We start from the raw sequence: 11,359 nt of genomic DNA on the forward strand, positions 1-11,359 counted from the left end.
CCTGAAGAAACAGTTCTAAGATTTGAAAGCGGTTGTCCCTGGGACAGAGTGGGCTATAGACTGAGGAAGGGGGTAGAGAGGAGAGTACATATATATCTAGATTTACACATGTAGGTAAATATACACACACTACACATACACATGCATCTTATGATTTTTGATATTGTCAACTTTGTGCATGCATATATATTTTGTGTATATATATATTTTTTTAAAAACTGTGTTTATAAAGTCTAACAAGCAAGTTTTAAAAACAATTATGGTGCACACATACATCCATTTCCATTAGCAGAAAAGAGATCCTAATGTAATCTTTTAAATTAGGAATGATCTTTCATTGCAGAATGTTTAAAATCACTCACAGAAGACATGTTCCTTTTAATTATTTTTCTATTTAATTAATTAGAAAATTAATTGTTAAAATTAATTTTTCTAAATCAATTATTTTTTATAATTAAAGCCTATATGTTCTTAACAGAAGGAAATGTCTCAGCATGCGTAGACATTTAGAGCTCAGTGCCCTTGGTGACAGGGTTCCTGTTTCAGACTATTAAATGCTTTCTGTGCTCCAGACATGGTTTCTATGATGTCTCACTTAATTCTTTAATTATTATCTCTATTTTTAGCTTTACTGAGGTGTAATTGAGGTATAATATTATGCACAAACATGCATGCATCCAATGTATACGTCTTGGTGACGTTGGACACATGCACACACCCATGATTCCATCACCACACCCAAGATGCTTAAACTATCCAGCACCTTCCAAAATGTCCTTGTGTTCTTTTGTGATTTTTGTTTTGGGGGTTTTTGTTTGTTTTTGTTTTTGTTTTTTTGTTTTGTTGGTAATAGTACTTAACGTGTGTTCTGTCCTCTTAAGGTATTTTAAAGTGCAAAATATGTTATTAACTATAGATATGGTGGTGTTCAGCAGATCTCTAGAAAATGTTCTTCTTGCATAACAGAAACTTTATACCCATTGAAAAACACTTCCCCATTTTTCCTTCCCGCACCCAACCCCTGGTAATCACATTGTGTTCTCTGCTTTTATAAGTTTGACTATTCTCTATATGTCATATAAATGGAATCATCATTATTTGGCCTTCAGTGACTAGCTTATTTCACTTAGCATAATGTCCTCTAGTTCATCCAAGTTCTCACAAATGGCAGGATTTCCTTCTTTATTAAGGCTGAATAATATTCCATTGTATGTATATACCATATTTTCTTTATCCATTTATTTGTTAATGGATATTTGAGTTGTTTCCTTATCTTGGCTATTGTGAATAATGCTGCAGTGAACATGAGGGTGAAGATATCTCTATGAGAACTTGATTTTAATTATTTTGGATATAAATGTAGAAGTGGAATTGTTGGATTGTACCATAGCTTTTTTTGTAACTCTGATGAACATCCATACTATTTTCCATAGTGGCTGTACAATTCAGCAATCCCACCAACGGTGAATAAGGATTCCAGTTTCTCCACATCCTCACCAATACTTACTTTTTGTTTTATAATAACAGCCATCCTAATAGGTGTGAGGTGACATCTCATTGTGGTTTTGTTTTATGTTTCCCTGATGATTAGTGATGTTGAACATTTTTTTATATACCTTTGGCAGTTTGTGTGTCTTTGGAAAAATGTCTATTCAAGTCCTTTGCCCATATTTTAATTGAGTTAGGTGGTTTATTGCTATTGATTTGTAGGAGAGTCTTAAATATTTTGGATATTAACCCCTTATTAGATACATGATTTGCCAATATTTTTCTAATTTTGTAGGATGTCTTTTCATTCTGTTTATTTCTTTGCTATGCAGAAACTTTCTAGTTTGATGCAGTCCCATTTGTCTATTTTTTGGTTTTATTCCTCGGACACCCTGCTTTTGGTGTCAAATCCAAGAAATCTAGTTTGATGTAGTCCCGTTTGTCTAGTTTTTCGGTTTTATTCCCTAGACATTCTGCTTTGGTGTCAAATCCAAGAAACCATTGCCAAGACCCATGTCAAGAATTTCCCCCCCACTCCATTTTAAATAAAAATAAAAATAAAAAAAACCATCCAGTAAATAATGAAGCATGGATTTAACTGAGGTCTGCTTGAAGATCCAGCCTATGCTTTCTGAAGGTAGATTAAATAGAGCTGAGAGAAACAGATCAAGACAGTAATACATTTTTTAACACAGGAAGCAGTGATCGTATAGCCCGCTCTGCATGTCCTGGAACCCAGGGGCTTCGAGTCCATGCTCTTAATTCCGCTGCTACACTTCCTCTCTTCTTTTCCAAAGGAAGAGTAGGCCCTGATATTCTCAGGCACCTCGAGAATGATGTCATTGGTATCATGTATCATGGAATTGACCATATAAACATTTACCATAATTATCATTGCTCTTAGAACTCTTTTAACTTTTCTTATATTTAACCGCTACTTTACTTATGAACTTAAAGCTCTTACCCCTACCTCTGTCTTCACTTTGTTCGGGCCCTGCTATCTGTAGAAACAAATATAAAAGATGTGAAAGGTGTTCTGTTAGGGAAGAATGCTCTTGTTTCTTTGTGAAGCATCTGCAAAATAGGATGTTAACATAAAAGCAAGGAGGAAACCTTTGTGATTGCTAAGGTGTACTGGCCAGGACAACCTTTGTTGGAGTCATTCTTTATTCATGCATGCCGTGCTGTTGTTTTCGAATGCCTACTATGAGCCTCGCACTGTTCCAGGCATGGGAAATTCAGCAAGGAATAAAACAAAGTCCCTCTTGGAGCTTACTAGATGAAGGTTTGGGCTCATGTTGTACGTCTTCTTTACTCATTTACAGGAGGTGATAAAGATGGCAGGAGCATGGGACAGACATAGTAAACGGCTGCTGGCGCCCAAAGTGGGAGCTGTAGGGGCAGTCTCCACACACACCCAGGGAGCCCAAAGTTCAGCATTGGATAAGGTCTTCTCAGGTGCCCAAAGACCTGGATTCTAAGTAGTCTGAAAATATCTCTGAGGAGCACTTTAACTGGCTGTTATTCCTCTGTGTTCTTATTTAAAAAGGAAAGCATAGCATTCCAAAAGCCAAACAGAATTGGCTTTTGGGGTCAATATTCTTGGATTTGAATCCATCCATTCTAGGTGCCCTTGCAGCAAATTTTCTCATCTGATGTTGATAACAATACATAATGTTTACAGTTATAATAGAGACCTAAAGTATACGAAATATAGAACCCACTGTCTGGGACATAATAAGTGTAACGTAAGTGGTAGGTAATAAGCTTAGAGGTGGTATTAACACAAATAATAATAGCAACAAAAACAACAACAATAACAATATATTGCTATCACAACTCATCTCTATGGTAAGAATGTTGTCCTTGGTCTTTCGCATTATATGTCTCACTGAATTGGCCATATAAGCATTTTTTTAAAAATAAATATCATTGCTGTTAGCAAACTCTTAAGTCTTTTTCTCATGTTTAGCTATTACCTTACTTATGAATTTAAAGCTATTACTCCTAGCTCTGTCTTCACTGACTAATATCTTGATCTGAGTACTTGACACAAAATGAAAAAGCCACAGTGCTGCTTCCAGTTTTCATTTACGCAAATAACGTACGTCCTAGTTCTCTGACCTTTTTTAACCATATGAAATACTAGATATGTACATGGCAGGGTTATTGAATTTTAAAGCTTGAGGGAACTGTAAACCCAAGTCCATGTGGCTAGTCAGTAGCCGAAGTTGGTCTAGAACCCAGGTCTCCTGATTCCTACCCAGAGTTAAACGATCAATTGCACACGATAGTAACAAATGGAAAACTAGAATATAAAACAGTGGTTGGGTTGGGTAAACAAGAATGGCTTCATCTAGTGAGCATGACGTGTGGGCTTTGATTCGGGACCAATTCTCATCCATCACTGTCAGATTCCCAGAAGTTCATCTTAGAAAAAGATACTGGCATATGCCTAATGGGGACTTCACAGCATGTTCTGGCCACAGACGGAGAACTTCTCCTTGGAGTTATTTCATCTACTCTCCCCTTCCCCCCAACTTCCAGAAAAGCTGGTGCAGGCTGCAGTGAAACTCAACTCAAAGTGCCGTTCTCTCAGAGTATAGTGAGTCCTACAACTGTGAGAGCCCATGCGACAAATCTGTGTCACGGGGGAGAAATATGAAATGCGTCATTCATTCTTCAATACACTTTTGGCATTCTGAGCATTTTTAATGGAGTCACCATTTTTCACCTTCAGTTACTTTGGGCTAAGTTATTGAGTGCTCATGGCTGTCCTTGTGTGCTGGTCATAGCCCTTTCTGTGTAATAGAACTCCGGGGTACTGGGATGTTGGTGGGGGGGCTGGTGGTTCAAAGCCTAGATGTCCAGGCACGACTTCTCAGCTGGCCCTGAGGAGAAGTCAGACAAAGTGCAACTGATTCTTTTGGAGTCTAGATAGGAACTCATTGGATATAAGGACCATTTGCCTTTCCTTTTTCTAATCTGAAGTGTGTCTAACTTCTAAACCCGTTACAAACAGGGAACCATCCTAGGTACTGTGAGGGGATGTAAAAAGCCAATTTCAGAAGGTAGTTGAAGTATATACATATAAATATTGATATGATTGACAGTTCAGACTGTAAATAACGTTTGAACATGATGTTGAACATGTCTCCTCTTCTCAAATTGCCCCAAACAGAGCAATGCAGGTATGTTGCATTAGTTAGAAAGGGGCTCGGCTGCAAGTAACAAAGTACAAGAGCATTAGTGACTTAGACCAAAAGGAGTTTATTTTTCTAATAAACCAAGAAGTACAAGGTAGGCAACCATTGGCCTTGGTTCAGTGTTTTGATCATGTAAAGGCCATTTCTTTGTGATTCTCCTATTCCACATGACAGAGGTTAGTGTCTCCATTCTTAAAAAGTTCAAGAAAGCAGCTGCACGCTTTTCAGAAGATACTCCTCCCCTGGCATGAGGTTGGAGTAACAGTCAACTGAGGAATGGTGAAATAAATCACTCATGAGACAATCACATATGCCATGTGTTCATGGATGTTTGATGTCAGCCAAATAGCCCCAGCTCTCATGCCTACATCATAGCTTCTCCACCTTCAAACTTATGCACATGGATGAAAAGTGAAAGAACCTGTGACAGCCAAGTCTTTGAAAAACACAGACTCTCCATTTGGGCTCACTGCTTGAACCTGGTTTTATAGGAACACTTCCTAAGAAGGCTTGGAAACAAGGAAACAGGAATGTCATACTTAGACTAAATCAATCGTAACTCATCATTTGGGACTCATCACATTTCTGCTCAGAACAAATTTGGGCATCTCTTATCAAAGAATAAAGGTGGCATGAGTGTTGCACAGCCATTGTCAATATGTGTTGCCCTCTTGTGTGCCCTCCTACGTCAGTTGCCTTAAGTAGCAGAGTAGATATCCCAAAGAATTATAATCAATTGCTTAAGTGATTATTTTTCTATCCCAATAAACTAATAGCTCCTGCAAGGCAGAAACTGTGTCTTATTTTCTCTTCTATTATAGAATTGACCACAGGCCCTAGGACATAAATGTTGCTTAGTGTTCGATTGAATTGTATTCAATTAAATGTCTTAAACAGAACATGTCGAATTATAGAATTCTAAGACTACAGTACTAGAGTATTATAGTTCAGAGGTGTGAGTAATCACATTAGGTTTGGGGTGGGAAAAGGGAGATATAAAAAAGCCTTCAAAGAAGACTTTTAAAGTGTACCTTGGTTTTAAAGTGTATCTTGAAGAATGGATAGGGTTCGTGTCTGATTAAGTTTTATGTAGCACTCATGGCACCTAGGGTGGTATTTTTCAATAATGAGCATTTTATATTTGTTGAACTGGATTAAGTTTGAGTGTGTGTGTTGGGTGTGTGTGTGTGGGGGGGGAGGGTCCAAGGAGGGAAACTTGGCAAGTAAAGTTCATAGGTAGGTATATACACAGGCATTTTTCCTGCCTTCCCTTAGCTTTCCCATTCCATCTCTTTGATTTCCCCTTCCCTCCTCACCTTCAAGCCTAAGGTCACAAGTGTTATGTGATGTTCAACCGTCAGGTACTTTGAGGCTTTGAGCCTTAGTGGATCATATTATTGACTCCATGGGCTGAAAACAGGGCTGTTTTCCACCTGCATCTACTCAGAGATCTGGTACACGTCCAATGTTAATTTGAGGCATACAGATGACAGAGCTGGCAAATATAAGAGCAGTTACTTTTGGACAAACCAAGTTGAACTATAGTCCTTTTAAGAATGCCTGTTATCCAGAGATTGAATGGATCTCTGGTTTTAAAGTCTTTAAGAAGACTCTTCACTCACAGCATGTGATGCCATGTCAGCCTCTAGCCTCTGCTTTATCTTATGAGGTCATGTCAGCCAAGTTTTAAATTTACTGGGACGTTCAGTCGGAGCTGTAGACCACATGGGCAGACACATTACTAGTAGTTACCTGTTGATTTGGAACCAAATATTAATGGAAGTGTTACTGAGCTAGTTTGCTTTGTGTGAACATAGGTCCACCATCATCAAGGTTTTGTGATTTTTTTTTTGCAAAAATGTAAGGAAAATAAAAAACCAGAAACACGATTCCTCAGAATTGATATACTCCCAAAATGTTTCACAGTACTGAGACTGCTGACACATTTCCATCATGGAGACGTTCTTTTTGCTAGAAAAGGGATAGGGTGCGTAGAGAATTAAAGCTTATTAAAATTGTAGGAAAGTTCATGTTCACTCAGAAGAGTATGTCACCTCTCACCACAGTATCTTGGTCATGTCCGAGCAAGATGTCTTCAGTGCACTTGTCAGTCAGGACTCAGTAGTTCTCAAGTGCGGCCCTCCTCGCATACTGGCAGTTATCATTTGGAGATCTGTTTCTGTAAAATATCACCACTCCATTTGTTCAACATGATTTTCTAAAAATATGTTCCCTGTGCCAAGTACTGTATTCTGTATAAAAGTCCCTTTGCTTTTGAAGCATAGAGCTTTTCATAATTATTACATAAATGTGGCCTGGCAAAATAAGTCTGTCACTTTCCATCATAGCATATTCTACAACAGAGAAGACTGTATGAGTTAAAAATTGCATCTGACTGTTGATAAGAATGACGTGAAATCACAATGTCTTAAACCAATTGGGAGATTATTTTTCTCTCGAGAAAAAGAAATCAGGAGGGAGACAGTCCGGAGAGAGTGTGATAGATGGATGCTATCATCGGTGTTCTAGGTAACTTTTATCTTTCTGCTGCACTATCCTTAACACATGGCATCCACCCTCAGGATCACAGGATGTCAGCTGGAAGTCTTGCTGTCACATCTATGTTACAGAAGAAAGAAGAGCGAAGGGGAGTGAACAAAGCAGTACCCCTCCCATCTGAGTCAGACCCATTAGAGAGCTTTACTGCACCCCACCCAGTAAGTCTTCCTTGCATCTCATTGACTATGCTCTAGGTGCAAGAAAACCTGGGGAATGTCCCATAGCTGGCCACATTGTTACACCCAATCATATAGACATTTTTCTGCTAAGAAAGACGGAGGAACAGGGGTATTGGGAATGCCGTGGGCAGTTTCTGCCACAAGGCAGTGTGGGATAGAGGGGGACACAGACTTGTCTCTCAGATAAATGCCAACCTTTATTAAACGAATCTGTGGAATCATTTGACCAATCTTGGATGATTCATTTAACAGTTCTGTTCCTCAGTTTTTTCACCTATAAAACTGGAGTTTACAGTGCACATTTTGCGGAGTTATCTTCCAGTTTAAATAAGATGTCTTACAGTTTAGCATGGTGTTTGGTGAGCAGCTTCTGTTGCTGTTTTTCTTCTGACTTACTATCAAAATACTGCAAAGACATGTACAATGACAAAGATTAAAAGACGTTGATAAAAATTCCAAAACCTGGAAGGAATTTCCACGAACTGTAAGGGATATATAGCATTAAGGAAAAAACACAAAAAACAAAAACACTTCACCAGGCCTGTGAAAAAGAGATTACATGGAAAAGGACTGGAAGGTACTTAATCCCACCATGCTTCTCTCCTGATACAGACACTCAAGGTCTGTATCAGCAAGAAAAAATGAACAGATACACTCGCCCATTCCAAGGCTGCTGTCTTAGTGAGAACTACCAAGATGTCCCCACCTTAACACTCCCAAGGCCCCTGCCTTTCCTCTTTTCTATTTTAGCGTCTTTTTCTAGTAGCACACAAGCTCTTTGACAACCTTCATTTTTCCTTGTTTTATTCAATACTGTGTTTCCCCCGAGAATAAGTCCTAGCCAGACAATCAGCTCTAATGCGTCTTTTGGAGCAAAAATTAGTATAAGACCCAGTTTTATTTTACTTATTTTACTATAAGACTGGGTCTTATATAATACAATAAGAATCTTATATAAGAACAGGTCTTATATTATTTTTTGTGCCAAAAGATGCATTAGAGCTGATGGTCCGGCTAGGTCTTATTTTTGGGGAAACACGGTATTTGTTTTTTTCTCCCAGTGCCTGGGAGAATATGTAGCATTATGGTAGATGCTCAATAAACACTTAAAACAGAACTATTGAACTTCTCATGCACTCAGTATATCTCTTTCCTGCTTTATTTTTTTCCCATAGTACTTACCACACTCTATCTATCTATCTTTATTTGTTTGTTTGTTTGTTTGTTTGTTTTGCTTTTTGTCTAATTTTCCCCAGTAGAATATGATTTCCATGATGGCAGAGATATTTTCTGTTTTGCTTACTACTCTTTTCCCAGCACCTGTAGCAGAGCCTGGCATATTGTAAATGCTCAACATATATTTGTTGATCTCCTGACAATCCCACCAACTAGATCTCACTGAAGACATCTGGTCAGGAAATGTGAGGTAAGAAAATCCATGATGCATTGCATCTTGAGGATATTGCCCTTGCATTGACACATGGAACAGAAACAAGAAGGACACGTGGTAAACTTGCTGGAATTTGCAGTTTGCACACATTCCATAGGTTTAGAGTATAAAAAACAAAAACAAGCAAACGAACCAAATGGTACCACAGTAGTACAAAGATTAAACACCTGTATGACCGATAAAATATTGTAATTTCTCAAGAGCTGTGTAATTAATGTGAAGATCGTAGGCATTCAGTAAGTGTGTGTTAATATTTCTATTTCTTAACCACCATCTTCCCTTTGAAATAGACAATAAATTATTTGTGGGCAGGAATTGTATTGCATCCTTTGTTTTGACTTAATATGACACCTGAAACCCTGCTTATTGGACATCTGGTAAAAGTCTTACTGGTTGATGGTTATAGACCTGGTAGAAATCCACAAAGATCCAAAAGAGAGATTTGGAACTCTGAAGTGCACTAGAAGTTAACCCAATATCATAAAACAGGGGAAGGGACAATTTGACCAATGTTGAATCAGGCAAATCTCATGGTGAATTCTGCTTTGCTTCTGTTATAGTGAGAAGGGTCCATTTAGTACTTGACCAATCTTGACCTGGAAGGAATGTGTGTGGACTGGTGGGGAACGTTGGCAGCCACTCCCCAGTTCAGAGCTGACAGACCTCAGGATAAAGGGAGAGCTGCCTCAGCCTGGTGTATAGTAGAGGAAACACAAAGGTCCTCAGGTTTGTCTGGCTTGATACAGGAAATAATGGCATTGAATCAGCTCTCGCTTGATTCCTGTTCTGTGAATTAGGATGTCATAGATGTGTGAAGAGAAAGGTAAAGTCTCCGAGCTGGAGTATCTCAGGCATGTGAATGAGTCCCTGGGTTCCAGGACGCAGATTGTAAGCCTCTCTGTGTTCAGTCCAGAGACTGCTTTCTTTGCATGAGGTTTGACTCCCGTGTCCCCATTTGTTAAGTGCACCTTTCTGATTTCATGCAACTAACTTTTATCTCGGCCACGTCCTTCTTAACCCAGCATTTCTTTTGAAATGTCCATCTTTCCCTAAGTATTGCTTTGTAAACTCCTAATCATATTTGTTTGTTTTAATTGAACACATATGTTCTATGTCTTGGGTACAAGTGATGGCTTCTAATTGGTTGCATGCTTGCTCGGCTCACAGTTTCAGAGGATGAGGTTTCTCTGGTTCTGGTTAGGTGTGTGAAGGGGAGATAACTTTAAAGCTTGATTAAAGCAAGTTTCTCTAACGTCAGGGTTCCCTCTAAAGAAACAGATATAATCCTGGTGGGACAATGGAAGCTTGCTTGTGTTTAGAAAGTTAGAACAGAAGTTTAAAAAAACAACTCTTGGTCCAATTTTCAACAGGATTGTATAACTTTCAAAAAATGAAAAAAATCCCCCCCACTTGTAACCACAGGAAGCCAAGCATTAAAGTCAGAAAAAAGGAACCCCCCAGTCCCACCCCCAGAATGAACTGCACCATATTGTTTTCCTTTCGTGCTTGCCGATTTCAGATTTTCATTTTCTGTACATTAAAAAGGAGACTTAAAAAAATATTCGTTAGCGGTTTCTGTCTAAATCTCATCATCTTAATTATTTTCACAGTGAACATTTGAAATGGCAGAAGCAATTCTGCCAAGAGCCTTCTCTCTCTGGATTCCAGGAGATGTTTCACAATAATTAGAAACCCCAATGGGTCTCTTAAGAACCCTTAAAGGGTTCCATATGCAGGCTTCCATATGAAGTGGTACAATGTGTAGCTCTTCATTTTCCACAATAGAGCCTGACAGCTCTTAATGTATATTATTACATTAAATGAGATGCACATTAGTTGGTCAGAGTGCTGGGTAGCTGGCCCCAATTCACTGAGAAATACAAACCAAAGCAACCTGGTCACCCCATTATTTGCCCCCACCCCACCCCCACGCATACAGAATACTGTTAGTCATTGTTCCAAGTACTCAAGTACAAATTGTCTTCTTGGACCTTGTCCTTGAGTGTGGAGCATTGGTTTCATTGATTTTACTGGAATTGTAAGATGAATTAATGTATCAAAGTCAGGACCTAGCTGGGCCAAGCTGGGGATCTCTTTTCCATTGAACTGCTAGAGGAATTTTATTTGTTCTTTGGGTGGTGAAATACAGTAGTTTCAAAAGCCTCAATGGTCAGGGTGTCTCCTAGTTTAAATACATGACTTAACTAGATCTTAATATTCCTTTATCCATTGCTGCTGTGGCATTCGGTGCTAAGGTAACAGAAAATAATTATGTGGAGACAATATTGGGTACTTTGCCGGGTGTGTTTGTTTACCACGTTTTGCTAAGCAAGGAGCACTAACTATCAACCTCACCATGATTGAGAGAAGTCAAACTCGCGTACATTTTTGTTGACAGTAAAATGCTGCTTTTTTACTGAAAGGTTATACATGGTTCACTGGGTAGGTAATTAGTCTAAAGTCTTTGGTTCCCTGGT

Source organism: Rhinolophus sinicus, linkage group LG05 (genome assembly GCF_036562045.2).
Source record: "Rhinolophus sinicus isolate RSC01 linkage group LG05, ASM3656204v1, whole genome shotgun sequence".
Taxonomy (NCBI): domain Eukaryota; kingdom Metazoa; phylum Chordata; class Mammalia; order Chiroptera; family Rhinolophidae; genus Rhinolophus; species Rhinolophus sinicus.